Here is a 21,777-nt window from a genome sequence, read left to right as displayed (position 1 = left end):
AGAACGGGGGACTCACGCCGGCCGGATCAGGTAATGTATGCGGGGGGCGGCGGCAGCTTCACAGATGGTGATCGATTTCATGCTGAAATTGATTCACAATCTGTTTGCAGTAAAGGCAGTCATACGATCCCTCTATGATCAGAAAAGATCAGAGAGGGATCTATCTGTTGGTCAATCTGATGGCAAATCGACCAGTGTATGGCCAATATTTGATAATTGATAAACGACCAGCCCTATTTGTAGCAGTGACTGGGAACAGCTGTGAAACTGAGGGAATTTGCATGTTGCCCAGCAGATGGCGCCGCTGGCCGCAGCACAGCCCTGGAGAGACACGTGGTGTGCTGCTGCTGCTTCCCAGGCTCTGTGAGCACAGACAGCACTGCAGCAGCACCAAGTGCAGAGAGACAGCTCCTCCTGACGGGATGGTGAATGGAGGATTCCTCCCCACTCAGCCGTGTACCCCAGCTAGCGTGACGGGCACCACACGAGCAGCATTTCCCGTAAGTGCAATGCCAGAATGATGTCTCAGGCATATGATCATAGAGGAGGGAGTATAGTGACAGGCAGGTGGAGGCTGTATGCAGTGACATAGAATCAGCAGGGATATATGACTTCCCTTCTGCACTGCAATCCTCCCCCTGCACTGCTTATCCGTCATATGCATCTAGTATCTGATGCATCTGCCTGCTCCATGGCTGGGTACCAGCTCTGCCTAGGCATGCCCAGCACTGGGCTAGAGGACCCACCCTTATCCCTTCTCTGCTGATCAGAGGGTTCTCAGCATCATGCCAGTATCCCTTGTAGTGAACTGCAGTGGATCTATAATAAAACAGCAAGTTTACTGTATTTATTGACCTATTAGTAGGTTTGCACCCCACTAGCCTGTGTTGTTGTTATTTGTGGTGTGATTCTAGCATGTCTGGCAGTGGCAGAGAGAGATAAGGTAAGCTGCAGACTTGTATGTGGCTATGGCATGAGGGTGTGGTGGAGATAAGCTAGCTATGATCACATACAGAACATTGCTATTCACTGTGCAATGCATGTACACCTGTTATGTTGCTGGATTGCTTTTGTTGCATAGGCAGAATGGTAGCTCTCATACAATGTATCTGCATTATTGTATAAATATGCATATTGAAATTGCTTGCCAAATACTGTAACCAGTCTGATCTGTGCTTAGCCTAATGTTTAAATGCCTGCTATTAAAGCGGTATAAGACCCTGACATAACATTCAATAAAAACATGTTTTCTTACTTTTTATATGCCATAGGGTTATCATATTTGCATTTGTGCATAAGTATTATTATTCATTTAGAAATTACAAGTAACCAAAAGTAATTTTTTTTTTTTTTTTTTTTGCTTTGAGAACTGCCTTTGCATTTTATTCATAACTGGTTTTATTCCTGTTGTATTGAAGGCAGAAATGCTTTGAGTGTCTCTCTGTGTCCAGGAGCTTCTGCACAGTCAGATAATGTGTCACATTCCTCACTTGATACAATTAAGGAAACACAAGATAACATTATCTACATTTCGAATGCGTCCAGCTTTCTCCGCACTGAACTTTCAAGCTCTGTGTTTAACTGTGTTTGAAAAAAAAAAAATGGTTGTAGTATATAATAGGCTGTAAAAAAAATTTCAGAGCAAAGAAGAGATGCTGGGTTTCATTCTGCTTTAATGTTATTGACAATGAATATATTGCATCTGGTTATTATATGCAGTGGTGTAACTATAGGGGAGGGGCCCAGAGCTGTGGGGGACCCTCAACTAGTAACCTTCCCTTCCTCCGATACTGGGGACTATACTTCAGATCAGGGGGTTTTGTGGCTACACTTGTTATGGGTGTGAAGATCATAATGGACCCAAGGCTGTAAGGGGAGGCAAGGGAAGGGGTGTGAACATTTGGGGGCCCTATAATTGTAGTTATGCACTGATTATGTGTGCCGCAAATTATGAAAAATAAAGTAGCACTCCGAAGCATCATATGATGGCCTTTAATTTTGCCTGTAATCAAATGTTCCGTTAAATGTTCATCACATTCTCGTGGGGGCAAACAGAAAACTAATAGCAGAGCTGCAATAATGACTTACTTACCACAATAAATACCTCTGAAGGCTCTGCCATGTCATGGAGCTGGTCATGTGACCAAACTGTGCTGTCTGGTCATGTGATCTCAGCTGAAAGGGGAACTTCAGCCTAAACAAACATACTGCCATTAAAGAGAACCCGAGGTGGGTTTGGAGAATATTATCTGCATACAGAGGCTGGATCTGCCTATACAGCCCAGCCTCTGTTGCTATCCCAAACCCCCCTAAGGTCCCCCTGCACTCTGCAATCCCTCATAAATCACAGCCATGCTGCTGACAAACAGCTTGTCAGAGCTGGCTGTGTTTATCTCTATAGTGTCAGTCTGCTGCTCTCCCCGCCTCCTGCAGAACTCCAGTCCCCGCCTGCATCCCTTCCCTCCCTGCTGATTGGAGGGAAGGGACGGGGGCAGGGACCAGAGCTATGCAGGAGGAGGGGGAGCAGCTGAGACTGAGACTACAGATGTAAACACAGCCTCACAGCACGGCTGTGATTTATGAGGGATTGCAGAGTGCAGGGGGACCTTAGTGGGGTTTGGCATAGCAACAGAGGCTGGGCTGTATAGGCAGATCCAGCCTCTGTATGCAGATAACATTCTTTAAACACACCTCGGGTTCTCTTTTTAAGTTACATTAGTTATGTTAATTAGAATAGATAGGTAATGTAATATTTTACCCACCCTGTTTTAAAAGAACAGGCAAATGTTTGTGATTTATGGGGGCTGCCATCTTTGTCATGGGGCAGCCATCTTTTGGTTGAAAGGAGGTGACAGGGAGCATGAGACACAGTTCCAACTGTCCTGTGTCCTGATAACCCCTCCCAGCTGCACGCACTAGGCTTCAAATGTCAAATTCAACATGTAGAAAAAAAAATTGCACCAAAACAGCAGAACGAGAACAATAACATCAGAAATCCCATCATGCTTTGCACAGCATAAGGGGAAAACTGCCCGGGCAGTTTTCTTCTGTGCAGCTAAAAATGAGGCTTGTATAAGAGAAACAAAGTTCTGATGCTGGGAAACTGTTAAAGAAACACCAGGCCTTTTCAGTGCTACTGAGTCGATTTTTAGTCTGGAGGTTCACTTGAAGGAAGGAAGTGTCACTTTTGTCTCCAAGCTTTATTGAATGGGATCATAGGACAGACCATATTTGAGTTTATAGGCCACTGTTTTTTCTGGGATGAGCAAATATTTTTGAACTTCTTTTTATGCTTTTATATACCCCAAGGAAGATAGAATTATGTGCATAAAGTCTTATGAACGATGAGTAGAGCATAATGTATTGCTTTCTGTTCTACTCATCGTGCGTGAAGGCTATACAGTACACTAGGGATGCTCAAATCCAGATCCGGGAGATACCCGGATAGTTGCTATCCGGATATCTCCCAGTAAACCTGGGAGGGGGGGAGTCAAGCTTACCTGTCTGGCGTCTTCTTCGTCCGTCCCTGGCGCCTCTCACGATGCGGTCCACGCGGCGGTCACGTGACTACAAACACTTCCTCCTTCCGGGTTGAAGGAGGAAGTGTTTGTAGTCACGTGATGCGCGTGGACGGACGAAGAAGATGTCAGACAGGTAAGCTTGACCCCCCCCCCCCCTTCCTGCCCAGGTTTACTGGGAGATATCCGGATAGCAACTATACGGGTATCTCCCGGATAGGATCTGCAGAGGATTGTCAGATCTGCAGATGAATGTCTGTTAAACAAGGTGTGTATGATGATCTGCAGATATCATAGACTATGAATGCATTTTGCAGGAACTGATCTTTTGCGTCTGTACAGCATCTTTGTGTGCAGCATCTTGCAAGATTTCTATCTGATGGGGAGTTCAGCTCCATAGAATAGACTGTGTAGAGTATGGCTCTCATACTACATGGAAGGGGGTAAAATTGGTCTTTGATCTTGCCTTTTCCAAAGACTTTTATCTCAAGTGTGTATGTAGCATAATACTTTTAGCCATAGGCCCTGAACAAGCATGCAGATCAGATGTTTCTGACTGAAGTCTGATTAGATTAGCCACATACTTGTTTCAGGTGTGTGATTCAGACACTACTGCAGCCAAAGAGAGCAGGACTGCCAGGCAACCAGTATTGTTTTAAAAGAAATACCGTAAATATGGCAGTCTCCATATCCTTCTCAGTTCAGATGTCCTTTAACCTCCCTGGCAGTATCGACGGTTATGCACGTCAATACAAAACATGCTGCGAACGGTATTGGCATGCATACATGTCACTATACTGCACTGTATACTAGACCCTTGCTTGACACATTTTGGCAAGTTACAGGAAAAAAAAGTTATGAAAATTAATTATCTCTTTGTGCACAGAAATCCTGGGGAAACTGAACGCCAGGGAAGTTAAGGGCTTGAGCACACTATTGAGTTGCTCTTATAAAAATGCAAGGCACCTGCTTTGCTCTGTTGCATCTCTGAACCCATTCATTTACACTGAACAGAACATTGCACACAGAAATTTATGCAGCAGTTTTGTTTATGCATTGCCTGCTGTCTTTGCATATCGCACAATGATATCATGTTACAGGACGAGGAGAGACTTTGCCATGTTACAGGACAGGCAGTGACCACTTTTCTTGTTACAGGAGGTGAGACCACTACCATGTTACAGGACAGGGAGTGACTACTGTTATGTAACTGGAGGAGGAGAGACCATTGCCATGTTACAGGACAGGAAGTGACTACTGTTATGTTACAGGAGGAGGAGAGACTATTGGCATGAGGACAGTGAGTGACTACTCTTATGTTACAGGAGGAGGAGAGACCATTGGCATGAGGACAAGGAGTGACTGCTGTCATGTAACAGGAGGAAGAGATACCATTGGCATGAGGACAGGGAATGACTGCTGTCATGTAACAGGAGGAAGAGAGACCATTGGCATAACAGGAAACATAGAGACCATTGCCATGTTGCAGGACAGAAGGTGACTACTGTTGTTACAGGAGGAGGAGAGACTATTGGCATGAGGACAGTGAGTGACTGCTGTCATGTAACAGGAGGAAGAGAGACCATTGGCATGAGGACAGGGAATGACTGCTGTCATGTAACAGGAGGAAGAGAGACCATTGGCATAACAGGAAACATAGAGACCATTGCCATGTTACAAGACAGGAGGTGACTACTGTCATGTAACAGGAACCAGAGAGACCATTGCCATGTTACAGGACAGGAGGTGACTACTGTCATGTAACAGGAAGCAGAGACACCATTGCCATGTTACAGGACAGGAGGTGACTACTGTCATGTAACAGGAACCAGAGAGACCATTGCCATGTTACAGGACAGGAGGTGACTACTGTCACGTAACAGGAAGCAGAGAGACCATTGCCATGTTACAGGACAGGAGGTGACTACTGTCACGTAACAGGAAGCAGAGAGACCATTGCCATGTTACAGGACAGGAGGTGACTACTGTCATGTAACAGGAACCAGAGAGATCATTGCCATGTTACAGGACAGGAGGTGACTACTGTCACGTAACAGGAAGCAGAGAGACCATTGCCATGTTACAGGACAGGAGGTGACTACTGTCATGTAACAGGAACCAGAGAGATCATTGCCATGTTACAGGACAGGAGGTGACTACTGTCACGTAACAGGAAGCAGAGAGACCATTGCCATGTTACAGGACAGGAGGTTACTACTGTCATGTAACAGGAAGCAGAGAGACCATTGCCATGTTACAAAGACAGAGTGACTGCTGTGAAATATGCAATGAATATAAAACTCCTTGCATCTCTTTTCACTTTGTATTGAACTGAATGGTATTGTGACTGAAGTGTTTCCTGTGTTTGCGTCAATTATTTTTCACTCCCTGTATAAGTCAAAATTTCACACATACTTTGCATCTTGATAATTATATGAACAGCGTGGGTTGGTCAACTCTGGAAATTAATACTACTGTATATCGTTTCTTACGAATATTAATAATCTTGACTTCAGTAAGCCAAATAATACTTCTGACTCCCCAGCTTATCAGCCCTGTGAAAAGATTTGGGGTACTTTCACACTGGTGCATTGCTTTTTGTCCGACACAATAATCACATTGCTGATGCAATACAATTATATTGTAATGATACTGTTCATATCAGCACATTAGCAGTGCGGTGCTTTACCTCATAACTTGCGCATTAACAGTGGCAGTGAAGCATACTTTCTATATGCTTTACTGCTGTGTTTCTCAACCTAGGGTTTGTAGACCCCTGGGGGTGCATTGGCACCTGCCAGGGGTCCCCCAGAGGCCACAGACAAGAGGAGTCACCTGCTAGGTGAGTACTTTATTTTTAGGTGCCACAACTGATGCCAGGGATATTAAGAGGCAATAACTGGGGGGGGGGGGAGTTTAAAGGGTAACTCTGCCTAATATACAGTATCAGGGGCGGACTGACAACTCATGGGGCCCCCGGGCAATAGGAGATTATGGGGCCCCATACCAGTGCTTCCCACCTTTCACGGTATATTTTTACAGACTAAGATATAATAATTTATTGACAACAGTAAATATGTTATATTGTGACATTGTACACTGACAAAAACCCCTGCGCCACGCGTAGCGCGTCGCGCCAAAAAATGTGTGTGGTCATGCAACAGAATGTGGGCGTGGTCATGGGTGGGGCAAAATATACATGACCTTAGCAGTGGTGTAAAAAGTCTGCTGGGGAAGTTTGAACTCTGCCATGGTGTTTCCCCCCCAAAATACATGTAATCTGACAGCATTTCACCAAAAATCCATGCAATTTGGCAGAGGTTCCTCCAAAATACAGATAATATGGCAGTCGTTCCCCCAAAATAGACGTTATCTGGCAGCAGCGGTTCCCCCAAATACACATAATTTGGCAGCGGATCAAAAAAATACATGTAGCAGCAGTGGTTCCCCCAAAATACACAGAATCTGGCAGCTGTTTCTCAAAATACACTTAATCTGGCAGCAGCAGTTCCCCAAAAATAGTTAATCTGGCAGCAGTTCCCCCAAAATAGGTGCCCCCAGTATAGGTAACCAGGTCAAAAGGTATCCCCAGTGGAAGTATCCAGGTCTATAGGTTTTCCCAGTGCAGGTATCCAGGTCTATAGGTGTCCCCAGTATAAGTAGCCTAGTCTACAGGTGTCCTCAGAATAGATAGCCAGGTCTATAGATGTCCCCATTTAAGATAGCCAGGTCTATAGATGTCCCCAGTTAAGATAGCCAGGTCTATAGGTGTCCCCAGTATAGGTAGCCAGGTCTATAGGTGTCCCCATTATAGGTAGCCAGGTCTACAGGTGTCTCCAGAATAGGTAGTAGCAAACGGTCTCCAGAGCTCAACTGGACAATATGAAGGGGACCAGGGAGTCAACCAGTCCACACCCGGATCCTTAAGGGTGTGACGATCAGCAGCAACAGGTTCAAAAAATGACTAGGTCTCCACCTGGATAAATGCAGTATCGCTGAACTTTCTTTATTGCACCATAGTGATAAAAAACACGACGTTTCGGCACACAGGCCTTTATCACTATGGTGCAATAAAGAAAGTTCAGCGATACTGCATTTATCCAGGTGGAGACCCAGTCATTTTTTGAACCTGTCTCCAGAATAGGTAGCCAGGCCTATAGGTGTCCCCAGTACAGATAGCCAGGTCTATAGGTGTCTCCTGTATAGATAGCCAGGTCTTTAGGTGTCCCCAGTATATGTAGCCAGGTGATAGGTGTCCCCAGTATAGCCAGGTCTATAGGTGTCCCCAGTATATACAGCCAGGTCTTTAGGTGTCCCCAGTATATGTAGCCAGGTGTATAGGTGTCCCCAGTATAGCCAGGTCTATAGGTGTCCCCAGTATATACAGCCAGGTCTATAGGTGCCCCCAGTATATGCAGCCAAGTGTATAGGTCTCCCCAGTATATGTAGCCAGGTGTATAGGTGCCCCCAGTATATGCAGCCAGGTGTATAGGTGCCCCCAGTATATGCAGCCAGGTGTATAGGTGCCCCCAGTATATGCAGCCAGGCGTATAGGTGCCCCCAGTATATGCATCCAGGTGTATAGGTGCCCCCAGTATATGCATCCAGGTGTATAGGTCTCCCCAGTATAGCCAGGTGTATAGGTCTCCCCAGTATAGCCAGGTGTATAGGTCTCTCCAGTATATAAAGCCAGGTGCATAGGTGCCCCCAGTATATGCAGCCAGGTGTATAGGTCTCCCCAGTATATGCAGCCAGGTGTATAGGTCTCCCCAGTATAGCCAGGTCTGTAAGTGCCCCCAGTATATGCAGCCAGGCTTGTAGGTGTCTCCAGGAGGGGAGACAGCCAGTGAAGGAGGGCGATGTGCATAGCAGCGGAGAAGGGGGGAAGTTTCCCCCCCCTTCTCTCACCTTGGGGCCCCCCTTCCTGGCTCTCCCCTCCGTAATCTGCAAAGTGTCGCACAGCTGGAAGCGGCTGACAGCGGGCGGAGACTTACCGCTGTTCAGCCACCAGAGGGAGCGCTGATCTGTGTGCCGCTAGTTTGGGCTTCTCAAGCCCACACTAGCGGCACACAGATCAGCGCTCCCTCCGGTGGCTGAACAGCGGTAAGTCTCCGCCCGCTGTCAGCCGCTTCCAGCTGTCCGACACTTTGCAGATTATGGAGGGGAGAGCCAGGAAGGGGGGCCCCAAGGTGAGAGAAGGGGGGGGGACTTCCCCCCCCCCCCCCCCTTCTCCGCTGCTATGCCCATCGCCCTCCTTCACTGGCTGTCTCCCCTCCTGCTCAGGGTTCTCTGGCAGGTGGCGGGCCCCCCCCTGACCACGGGCCCTCGGTCCGTGCCTGAGTGCCCTAATGGTCAGTCCGCCCCTGTACAGTATTTTATGAGGGAAACACTGCCTAATGAGAACTGCTTGATTATTTATGTTTAAGGGGCAGCCTAATTATGTTTTTTTTTTTTTCTTTTGTGTGAAGGAAATGCTACCGATTTAACCACTTGAGGACCCACCCTTTACCCCCCCCCTTAAGGACCAGCGTTATTTTTTTGTGATCTGTGCTGGGTGGGCTCTGCAGCCCCCAGCACAGATCAGGTTTCACGCAGAGCGATCAGATCGCCCCCCTTTTTTCCCCCCTATGGGGATGGTGTGCAGGGGGGGTCTGATCGCTCTGGTGGGCAGGCTTGTTGCGGGGGGCACCTCAAAGCCCCCCTCCGCGGCGAAATTCCCCCCTCCCTCTCCTACCTGCTCATCCCCGGTGATCGGGGCTGCACAGGACGCTATCCGTCCTGTGCAGCCAGTGACAGGCTGTCCCCTGTCATATGGCGGCGATCCCCGGCCACTGATTGGCCGGGGATCGCCGATCTGCCTTATGGCGCTGCTGCGCAGCAGCGCCGTACAATGTAAACAAAGCGGATTATTTCCGCTTGTGTTTACATTTAGCCTGCGAGCCGCCATCGGCGGCCCGCAGGCTATTCACGGAGCCCCCCGCCGTGAATTGACAGGAAGCAGCCGCTCGCGCGAGCGGCTGTTTCCTGATTAATCAGCCTGCAGCTGGCGACGCAGTACTGCGTCGCTGGTCCTGCAGCTGCCACTTTGCCGACGCACGGTATAAGCGTGCGGTCGGCAAGTGGTTAAATTTGTTTTTGTGTGAAAATGCTGCCACATTATGTGTATTTTGTGGTGAAACATTACCCAATTATGTGTATTTTGGGGGAAGTGCTGCCTGTGTATTTTATTGGGAGACACTGCCTAATCCTGTGTATGTTGTGGGAAACGCTGCCACATTATGTGAGATCCATATACAGGGGCTCACAGTCAGCCCACATTATGTGAGATCCATATACAGGGGCTCACAGTCAGCCCACATTATGTGAGATCCATATACAGGGGCTCACAGTCAGCCCACATTATGTGAGATCCATATACAGGGGCTCACAGTCAGCCCACATTATGTGAGATCCATATACAGGGGCTCACAGTCAGCCCACATTATGTGAGATCCATATACAGGGGCTCACAGTCAGCCCACATTATGTGAGATCCATATACAGGGGCTCACAGTCAGCCCACATTATGTGAGATCCATATACAGGGGCTCACAGTCAGCTCGTGGACGTGGTTGCAGGCGATATGCTTTTTTTGCTGCTTTGTAACTGCGCCACATGTCAAGTGTTTATAGGAGGGGGCTACCAGTGCTGTCGCTTGACTGCATTAAATCTGCTTGGTGGCCGGCAGATGAAAAGCTGATTTGCCTGACAAGCGGGCTGCTCAGCCTTTCGATCTGGAAGAGGCCTAACATGGCCACAGATATCTCTTGCCTCTCCAGTAAAGGCATATGGGTCAGCATGCACTAATTAGGCTGTGCAGATCAGCAGCACACAGATGAATCATCATTGTGATCGCTCTATGTAAAATTGGTAGCTGTCATCCCTGTCTGAGAGCTGCTGTTTCAGGGGAATACAGAAGACTGGCTGACTTACTCACATTGTTTATGTATATCTGTGTTATGAGGCTCTGCACTTTGTACTTACACATTGCTGTTGCCACATTCCATCACATACACTGGAAGGTGCAGTAATCAGAAATGAATGTAGTGTTCAATGGTAAAGGTTTGCTGCTTAGTCTGTACCGGTGTTATTCCTTAGTGACCTCAGGAGCGATGAGTAATACTGGAGCGCTGCCAGTATCAGCAGATAGTAGATTGCCGGGTGCAGCTGACATCTAAGGCAGTGGAAAGCCATGCTGACCCCATTGCTCAGGACATAACACTGTTCTGTGCTCATGTACATTATGTAACTATGAGCTGGATGAAATGCTTGATCTGTGTCAGTATATAAGGAACAGAGGCGCCAAAAGTATAAAATTAGATTAAATGAGCTTAAAAACCAACTTAAAGGGAACCTAAACTGAGAGGGATATGGATATTTCCTTTTAAACAATTCCAGTTGCCTGGCAGTCCTGCTGATCTCTTTGGATGCAGTGGTGGCGAATCACAGACCTGAAACAAGCATGCAGCTAATCCAATCTGACTTCAGCAGAGCACCTGATCTGCATGCTTGTTCGGGGCTGTGGCTGAAAGTATTAGAAGCACAGGATCAGTAGGAGAGTCGGGCAACTGGCATTATTTTAAAAGGAAAAATCCATATCCTACTCAGTTTAGGTTCCCTTTAATTGGCAAAAATGAAGAAGTGGTGGTCTTACCTCCCTCAAGCAGACACAACGACTGCGATTCAGACAGTCAAACACATTTATTAGAAACTCCCAAAAAATTGCAACGCGTTTCGCAGGCTCAATCCCGCTTCATCAGGCAATACAGGGAGGAGTATCAAGCGATCTGCACAAGGATTCAAGTTAAGCGCCTCTGTATCTGTGATCTGTGTCAGCCTGTAGGTACGCATAAATAGCGTGACAGTGGCCCGATATGCCAAGATGGTCAACCCTCCCCATTGCAAATTGGTTGGATAGTCATCAGGCACATGCACGGGGGTGGGGTCTATGGCTAGTATTAGTGTCAGAGGGTCAGCAAAAAAGCCAGGCAATGTGCATTGTTTAAAAGGAAATAAATATGGCAGCCTCCATATCCCTCTCACCTCAGATTCTCTTAAAAAACATACGAAACTTCATGAATACTATTTTTCAGCAAATTCCGGACATGCAAGCAGTATTAATGTCAGACAGATTCTTCCCCCAGCATCAGACTTCCCACAGTGCTTCACTCATAGTTTCTTCCCTCACCTTACTGCCCCCTCATAGTGTTTCTCAACATAGTGCCCCCCTCACCACATTGCCCCCTCACAGTTGTGACTGTTGGTCCTGTTATAGCGGGTATAGACCTGCAAAAGGCATTGCGTTGCATTTTGGAGTCACGAATACAATTTTTCTACTGAAAACTGACTATTTTATGTCTGCATGGGGAGGAAAGTCCAGCACTGCCTCCCTTTTTTTTTTTAAACAGTTTTTAAATATTTTTCTCTGTACTGGCTCCTCTGTTCAAATTGTAACCTAATTACTGAATTATGTGACCTGAAGCTCGATATGAAATCTGAAAGAGCCTGCAGACCAAAAACAAGCCAAGACCAGTGTACGATCTCTGCTTCCCTGCTGTTTCACTCTGCATTAGAATAAGGTGGGAGAGCAATAGCAACAGTACCATAGTGGCAGATGAGCCCCACCTGGAAATGGAGACCCATGGCAGCTGCAACAGATGCCTGTATCGGATTTAGAGCCTTGCTTCAAGCGATTTATTTTAACCATTTATGCCACCTGGACGTGATTGGCACGTCCAGGCGGCTGCTGTATCACTACTGCGCGCGATTGCGTGCGCGCACATGTTGCCCCCTCTTAGCCCATTGATCTAAGTCCCCGGTAGAAAGACTGATGGCTTCTTATCAGAGACCGCCGTCTTTCTAATTTAAAAAAAAAAAAAAAAAGTTTCCCATCCTCTTTACACTTCCTGGAAGCGAAAGCGTTCGCTTCCAGGATTTACATTTTTTTATTGACGGTGGCCATCTTGTGGCCAAATAGTAAAACCACATTTACATACATTTTACATGAAATGTACAGACATTATTACATTTAAAATGAACTGTTTATGTCTCTTTTTTTTTTTCATGAAAAAAAAAAAATTACAATAAAACAAACAAAACATAAATAGTTACCTAAGGGTCTGAACTTTTTTAATATGCATGTGAAGAGGGTATATTATGAACCTTTTTTTTTTAATTTATAAGCTTGTAAATAGTGATGGACGCAAAACTGAAAAAGTGCACCTTTATTTCTAAATAAAATATTGGCGCCATACATTGTGATAGGGACATAATTTAAATGGTGTAATAACCGGGACAAATGTGCTAATAAATTACTTAGGTTTTAATTATGGTAGCATGTATTAATTTAAAGCTATAATGGCCAAAAACTGAGAAATAGTTTTTTTTTCTTAATATTCCTGTGAAAAATGCATTTAGAAAAAAATAATTCTTAGCAAAATGTACCACCCAAAGAAAGCCTAATTGGTGGCGGAAAGAACAAGATATAGATCAATTCATTGTGATAAGCAGTGATAAAATTATTGGCGAATGAATGGGAGGTGAAAATTGCTCTGATGCATAAAGTCAAAAATACCCGCAGGCTGAAATGGTTAAAGGACCACTATCACAAAACAAATGTAAAATATAAAATATATGCATATAAAATGTATATTTCTCCCTGAGTAAAATGCACTATAAATTGTTTCTCTACCCCCTTGCCCCTCCAAATGCTCTCGGGGGGGGGGGGGGGGGCTTTCCTCCTCTCATGTATGTACTGTAAATGCAGGGCATTCTACTGCACTACTGTTACTGTAGGCTAAATACACCCTTATATGGTAAGACTCCTTGCAGGGGCAAATCCAGGATTTTCAGGGGGGGGGGGGGGGGGGGGGGGACTCCTGAAAGCGGCATGTGGGCGTGGCCAAAAAATGATGTGCGTGAAGCCAAATACTAGCAGTTTCTAGGCTAAATTGCACCCAGGGGAGGGCGTAAAATGCGCCCCAATTTGGAGACAGGTATAGGTAGCCAGCCCAGTATAGGTAGCCCATATAGTTGCCCCCAGTATAGGTTAGATAGGTATATGCCTCCAGTATAGATTAGATAGGTATATGCCTCCAGTATAGGTTAGATAGGTATATGCCTCCAGTATAGGTTAGATAGGTATATGCCTCCAGTATAGGTTAGATAGGTATATGCCCCCAGTATAGGTTAGATAGGTATATGCCTCCAGTATAGATTAGATAGGTATATGCCTCCAGTATAGATTAGATAGGTATATGCCTCCAGTATAGGTTAGATAGGTATATGCCTCCAGTATAGGTTAGATAGGTATATGCCTCCAGTATAGGTTAGATAGGTATATGCCCCCAGTATAGGTTAGATAGGTATATGCCTCCAGTATAGATTAGATAGGTATATGCCTCCAGTATAGATTAGATAGGTATATGCCTCCAGTATAGATTAGATAGGTATATGCCTCCAGTATAGGTTAGATAGGTATATGCCTCCAGTATAGGTTAGATAGGTATATGGCTCCAGTATAGTTAGATAGGTATATGCCCCCCAGTATAGGTTAGATAGGTATATGCCCCCCAGTATAGATTAGCTAGGTATATGCCCCCCAGTATAGATTAGCTAGGTATATGTCCCCCAGTATAGATTAGCTAGGTATATGTCCCCCAGTATAGGTTAGATAGGTATATGTCCCCCAGTATAGGTTAGATAGGTATATGTCCCCCAGTATAGGTTAGATAGGTATATGCCCCCCAGTATAGGTTAGATAGGTATATGCCCCCCAGTATAGATTAGATAGGTATATGCCCCCCAGTATAGATTAGATAGGTATATGCCCCCCAGTATAGATTAGATAGGTATATGCCCCCCAGTATAGATTAGATAGGTATATGCCCCCCAGTATAGATTAGATAGGTATATGCCCCCCAGTATAGGTTAGATAGGTATATGCCCCCCAGTATAGGTTAGATAGGTATATGCCCCCCAGTATAGGTTAGATAGGTATATGCCCCCCAGTATAGGTTAGATAGGTATATGCCCCCCAGTATAGGTTAGATAGGTATATGCCCCCCAGTATAGGTTAGATAGGTATATGCCCCCCAGTATAGGTTAGATAGGTATATGCCCCCCAGTATAGGTTAGATAGGTATATGCCCCCCAGTATAGGTTAGATAGGTATATGCCCCCCAGTATAGGTTAGATAGGTATATGCCCCCCAGTATAGATTAGATAGGTATATGCCCCCCAGTATAGATTAGATAGGTATATGCCCCCCAGTATAGATTAGATAGGTATATGCCCCCCAGTATAGATTAGATAGGTATATGCCCCCCAGTATAGATTAGATAGGTATATGCCCCCCAGTATAGATTAGATAGGTATATGCCCCCCAGTATAGATTAGATAGGTATATGTCACCCAGTATAGATTAGCTAGGTATATGCCCCAGTATAGGTTAGATAGGTATATGCCCCAGTATAGATTAGATAGGTATATGCCCCAGTATAGATTAGCTAGGTATATGCCCCAGTATAGGTTAGATAGGTATATGCCCCAGTATAGGTTAGATAGGTATATGCCCCAGTATAGGTTAGATAGGTATATGCCCCAGTATAGGTTAGATAGGTATATGCAAACAAAGGAAAGCGGGATTCCAGCACTCAACGGAAGATGCAACAGGGGGCTGGACTGGGCTATACTGTATAGCAACTGTGTGGATGCAAGGCCCTCTTTGGCTGCGTGCTCCGGCAGGAAAGAAGCAATATACTTGTAAGCGTAGAGAGAGAAGGCAAAGCCAGCACTGCAGTTAGGGTTCTTTAATTGTTGAAAGCTTAAAACACTCACAGTTGTGTAGTAGCCAGATGTACAAGCAGGTTAAGTGGGCGCCAGGTCTGAAGTCCCCTGCGGACGACCGTTTCGCGCCGAATGCGCTTGTTCACCGCTGAGGGGAAGTTGGGGCGGGCTGCCTCGACGTGGGTTAATATCCGCGTCACGGCGGCACTTCCGCCTTCGTCAGCCAGCCACGCCCCCGTTGCTAAGTCACACCATGACGCTCACTCATCCCGCAAGCAGGACAGAAAGCGTCCATATTTCCGGCAACAGTGCGTACGCCCACAGGCACGCTTAGCCGCGTCATCCAGCGCACAGCCAATCAGCCCAGGGGTGCGCACCATATGACTGCTGTTAGTAAACAGCAGATCATGTGCGCATACTGAGGGAGTGCGTACTGTATTAGAGGCACATAAATAAACAGCATAACCCAGGGCTGAAGGAGGCAGGCGGTGGAGGCAGGAACAGGAACGCCCGCGGGCGCAACACAAAGTGTCGGAGTGGCTAGACATAAAAGCAGATACCAAAAGGTATATATGCAGTAAGGAACATAAAAGGGGAGGGAGAGGAGTAGGGAGGGAAACAGGACGGTTGTACAATAGACCGCATACCAACCGCAGAGAGGACGAGAACGTGTATGGAGGCAAAGTCATGCGCACACGCGCGGCACGGAATGTAACTCCCGGCCGCGCGGGTACACAGACAGAGTGACAGAATAAAGGAGGAAGGGAGGGAGAAGCGAGCCAGCAAGAAACAGTAGAGGGCAGAACCAAGGAGCAAAGCCCCGCAAGTGTGTCAGGATTAGGGCAAAGGGGGAGAAAATCAACAGCAAAGTATCATTTAAGCTCATTCTTCCAGAAAGCAGGCTAATTCATTTTTATCGTTCAATCCAAGAGGGCCAAGGGCATTAGTTTGTATAATCCACCGAGCTTCATGTTGTAATAAGGTTCGCTCCCTGTCTCCTCCTCGGTGTGCGAAGGATATGTTCTCCAAGGCAAAGAATCTAAGGCAGTGAGCATTTCTCCTATGGCACTGAGCCATGTGTGTTACTAGTCTAGTAGACTTATCCTTGGATTTGAGTGAGCGGAAGTGCTCCTTAATTCTTGTCTGCATTTCTCGAGTAGTTTGGCCGATATAATATCTATTACAGGGGCATAGCAGGCAGTACACCACGAATCTAGTCCTGCACGATAACACATCTTTGATTTTGACAGGGGTCCCTCCCAACGTCGGTATTCCGTGTTTCAAGATTTGGTCACAGATGCCACACGTCCCACAGCGGTAGTTGCCTGGCTGTTTAAGAGTACTCAGCCAATTGCACGAGTTAGGTTTCCTATATTCGCTGCTAGTCAACATATCGCCCAAGGTGGGGGCCCTCCTAAAAGTCACCAAAGGGGGTCCGGTGGTCACTTCTGTTAACAGAAGTGCTCTTAAACAGCTAGGCAACTACCGCTGTGGGACGTGTGGCATCTGTGACCAAATCTTGAAACACGGAATACCGACGTTGGGAGGGACCCCTGTCAAAATCAAAGATGTGTTATCGTGCAGGACTAGATTCGTGGTGTACTGCCTGCTATGCCCCTGTAATAGATATTATATCGGCCAAACTACTCGAGAAATGCAGACAAGAATTAAGGAGCACTTCCGCTCACTCAAATCCAAGGATAAGTCTACTAGACTAGTAACACACATGGCTCAGTGCCATAGGAGAAATGCTCACTGCCTTAGATTCTTTGCCTTGGAGAACATATCCTTCGCACACCGAGGAGGAGACAGGGAGCGAACCTTATTACAACATGAAGCTCGGTGGATTATACAAACTAATGCCCGTGGCCCTCTTGGATTGAACGATAAAAATGAATTAGCCTGCTTTCTGGAAGAACGAGCTTAACCACTTCACAACTGAGGGGTTTTCCCCTTAAAAACCAGAGCATTTTTCACTCCTCCCAGGCAGTCATCATTCATTTATTTATTAGGCAATATGATTGGTTATTGGGGACTGGGGTCCCCAAAACCAATCATTGGACTGTGGAGCTGGTGTGCACGTGCGTGCGCGCGTGCGCGGGGGCGCGCGATTGCGCGCTGCACCTTTGTTTACAACTGTTGTTATGAATGAAGACTGCCTCAAGCAGAGGCAGTCTCCATTCATTTATTTGTCATGTGGTATGATTGGTTATTGGGGACTGGGGTCCCCAATAACCAATCATTGGACTGCAGGGGCTGTGCGGGTGGGTGCGTGATCGCGCGCACACGGACACAATAACAATGTGCCGGCGGTTTGTTATGAAGACTGCTTCTCTTTGAAGCAGCCTTCATACATCAATCGGGGACTCTAATTGGATTTAGGAACACTCGTTCCTAATGTCCAATTAGTCAACTGCTGTGCGGGCTGGCTAGAGTGTGCGAGCGTGTTGCCCCGCCCACTCCAGGCATGTAAACAGAAACATACGCCTTTCTCCGTCCCTGGGGGAGAAGCAGTGCGCAGAGGGACGGAGAAATTTAGCACTGCGGAGGTAAAGTGGTTAAATGATACTTTGCTGTTGATTTTCTCCCCCTTTGCCCTAATCCTGACACACTTGCGGGGCTTTGCTCCTTGGTTCTGCCCTCTACTGTTTCTTGCTGGCTCGCTTCTCCCTCCCTTCCTCCTTTATTCTGTCACTCTGTCTGTGTACCCGCGCGGCCGGGAGTTACATTCCGTGCCGCGCGTGTGCGCATGACTTTGCCTCCATACACGTTCTCGTCCTCTCTGCGGTTGGTATGCGGTCTATTGTACAACCGTCCTGTTTCCCTCCCTACTCCTCTCCCTCCCCTTTTATGTTCCTTACTGCATATATACCTTTTGGTATCTGCTTTTATGTCTAGCCACTCCGACACTTTGTGTTGCGCCCGCGGGCGTTCCTGTCCCTGCCTCCACCGCCTGCCTCCTTCAGCCCTGGGTTATGCTGTTTATTTATGTGCCTCTAATACAGTACGCACTCCCTCAGTATGCGCACATGATCTGCTGTTTACTAACAGCAGTCATATGGTGCGCACCCCTGGGCTGATTGGCTGTGCGCTGGATGACGCGGCTGGGCGTGCCTGTGGGCGTACGCACTGTTGCCGGAAATATGGACGCTTTCTGTCCTGCTTGCGGGATGAGTGAGCGTCATGGTGTGACTTAGCAACGGGGGCGTGGCTGGCTGACGAAGGCGGAAGTGCCGCCGTGACGCGGATATTAACCCACGTCGAGGCAGCCCGCCCCAACTTCCCCTCAGCGGTGAACAAGCGCATTCGGCGCGAAACGGTCGTCCGCAGGGGACTTCAGACCTGGCGCCCACTTAACCTGCTTGTACATCTGGCTACTACACAACTGTGAGTGTGTTAAGCTTTCAACAATTAAAGAACCCTAACTGCAGTGCTGGCTTTGCCTTCTCTCTCTACGCTTACTAGATAGGTATATGCCCCAGTATAGGTTAGATAGGTAGGGGGGGGGGGAGCGGGGAGAGAGGAGTTTCCACTTACCTGCCTTCATCCTGCACGCAGCTTCTATCTTCTGCTTGTCCTGGCGCGCGTCGCATCGGTAAGGGCTCTCCCTGAGATGACATGCGGTACGTCATCACAGGGGGTGCTGGTACCATAGCGACAGACGCCGGGACAGGAAGTAGATGGAAGCTGCGCAGGATCCAGGCACCGTAAGTGGAAAGTCTTCTCTCCCCGCAGCTCTGCCTTACGCCCGCCGCCAGCAGCAGCAAGCAAGGCCCCCCGCAGCGCCGCACACACATCCTTCCGGTTGCGGGGGGGGGGGGTGTTCCAGACACCCGGAATACCCCCTTCCGTGCGCCAGTGCCTTGATTATCAGCTTCCCCAGTTTTTGCTAGATCTTTATTGGGTGTATGATTAATCTACTGTGAAGGAGGCTATATTCACTGGTCCTATTATGTTTTGCTTCACTGTAGACCTGAATAATTACCGTAGTATTCTGAGTTTTTGATTGATTTGGAAATGTGTACCATTTTTTGTGATCTGATTCTTGCTAAATAAAGCTTGAAATGTTTTAAAAAAAAAATGTTTCCTGTGTCGCTGTCGCTTACAGTAGGCAGTAAAAAGCTTAAAGATTTCACAGATTTGGACTAGTCCATCTCCTCCTTTGCAAATAAGAAATAACGGAGAATCCCCCCATGAGCCCATGAGAAGATGGACTAGTCTAAAACCTTAAGGATCTGTCAGATTTTCACTACCTACTGTAAGTGACAGCAACATAGAAAAGTCATTTTATAGTGCATTTTTATCTGAGAGAAATGTACATTTGTGTATGTATTTTACAATTTTTCCCAATAGTCTTCATTATATTGCCTATTGCAGGTTAATAAAAAAATATCAGATTGAGCAAATGGTAGGAGTGGCTGCTGCTAGATCAGGGGTGTCAAACTCAATAATGCCAGGGGCTAAAATCTACTACTGCTACTCTGCTTTGTAGGGAGCTGGTGTTGGAGGGGAAAGGTGTCAAGGTTTGTGTGTTTTTTTCACCAGCCAATATACTGTAGGGGGAGTGTTGGATCCTAGGAGTGTGTCTCAGCTCATACTGGCAATGGTTCATCCACTGTCACTGTTGTGCTCTTCTAGATGGGAAGTCAGTGTGTTTCATTATTTTACTGCTTACAACACTGGTGTTGAACTCCAGGCCTGAGGGCCAGATCCATGCCAGTGTTTAGGATGGACTGAGAAAGAGAGGAATGTGTTCTACCTGATGGACCACACCTTTCCTGATTCAGATGAATCAATTAATTTGAGCTGTGTCAAAAATGTGTGAGGACCTCGGCCCTCGAAGAACCGGTTTGACATCACTGGCTTAAAATGATGCACATTTGATACTCTTGACGGCTACATAAAATGGCAAGGAGGGCCTTGAGTTTTACACAGGACTGTAGAGTCATTACAAAAGTCTTCCGACTCATCAGTTTATGAAACATCTGACTTAGACGCCAGGTAGCCAAAATTGTTCCAACTCCTTAATTCTTTAGTCTAATACTAGAACTGTGGTGTTGGTACAAATATCATACGGCTCCTCAGTTTATGAAGACTCCAACTCCAGGTACCCAAAAATTTTTTTACACCTGTGGGCTAGATGATCACATCCAGGGGTCTAGTCCTGGGTGGGGCGTGGTCATGGGTGGGGCCAAATATACATGACCTTAGCAGTGATGTAAAAGCTCTGTCATAGTGTATCCCCTAAAATGGATGTAATCCAACAGCATTTCACCAAAAAGACACATGAATCTGGTAGACGTTCCTTCAAAATACAGATAATATGGCAGTGGTTCCTCCAAAATAGACAATGTGGCAGCAGCAGTTCCCCCAACATACAGATAATCTGGAAGCAGTTCCCAAAATACGCAAAACCTGGCAGCGGATCACCCAAAATACACGTAACACCCAAAATACATGTAATCTGGTAGCAGTGGTCCCCCAAACATACACAATCTGGCAGCTGTTCCACAAAAATGCAGATAATGTGACAGCAGTTCCCTCAAAATAGGTACTCCCAGCATAGGTAGCCAGGTATATAGGTGTCCCCAGTATAAGTAGCCATGAGTATGTCCCCAGAAAAGGTGGCCAGGTGTATATATGTCCCATAGGTAGCCAGGTGTATAGATGTCCACAGAATAGCTGGCCAGAGGTATATGTAGCCATGGGTATAGGTGCCCAGTATATGTAGTCAGGGGTATAGTAGTCCCCAGTATATGTAGCCAGGGGTATAGGTGCCCAGTATATGTAGTCAGGGATATAGTAGTCCCCAGTATATGTAGCCAGAGGTATATGTCCCCAGTATATGTAGTCAGGGGTATATGTCCCCACAATAGGTAGCCAGGTGTCCCCCCAACAGGAGGGGAGCAGCGCAGTAAAGGGGAGCTGTGGGCACAGCCCCTTCCCTCACCTTGGCGCTCCCCCTTCCTCACTCTCCCCTCCAGAACTAAAATGTGCGGGCGGCTGGCAGCGGGCGGGACTTACCTCTTCCTCGTTCTGGCGCGAGAGGGAGCTTTCCACTGCCGCTAGTCTGGTCTGGTCTAGACCAGAGCAGCGGCACGCAGAACTTACCCGGCGCTTGGATCGATGAGGAGGTAAGTCCTGCCAGCCGCCGCCGCAAAATTTAATTCTGGAGGGGAGAGTGAGGAAGGGGAAGCCCTAAAGTGAGGGAAGGGGGGGTGACGTCCCCCCTTCCCCGCCGCTGTGCCCAACGCTCCCCCTTCACTGCGCTTTCTCCCTTCACTATAGATGCTAGGGTGGACGACGTCCACCCTCTGAAAAAAGCAGGTGGACGTCTTCCACCCGCGTTCACGCCCGACTCGACCCCTGGTCACATCGTTGTGTCCTGTACAAAGCTAGTGGCGGCAAAGGTTGGCTCTATTCTCAGGCCTCA

At 47.0% G+C, this 21,777-nt stretch overlaps 1 protein-coding gene across 5 annotated transcripts in view; it reads left to right on the top strand.

Moving 5' to 3' along the window:
- The first annotated feature begins 376 nt into the window (after window positions 1-376).
- JAKMIP1 (janus kinase and microtubule interacting protein 1) overlaps window positions 377-21,777 on the top strand; it is a 213,712-nt gene continuing 192,311 nt past the window's right edge. For all 5 annotated transcript variants that reach the window (XM_068277104.1, XM_068277088.1, XM_068277079.1 and 2 more), the window contains exon 1: window positions 377-500. The gene's annotated coding sequence lies outside the window, so the exon portion shown is untranslated. The remainder of the gene's footprint in view (window positions 501-21,777) is intronic.

Source organism: Hyperolius riggenbachi, chromosome 1, assembly GCF_040937935.1.
Source record: "Hyperolius riggenbachi isolate aHypRig1 chromosome 1, aHypRig1.pri, whole genome shotgun sequence".
Lineage (NCBI taxonomy): Eukaryota > Metazoa > Chordata > Amphibia > Anura > Hyperoliidae > Hyperolius > Hyperolius riggenbachi.
This window is presented reverse-complemented; position numbering and strand designations above follow the sequence as displayed.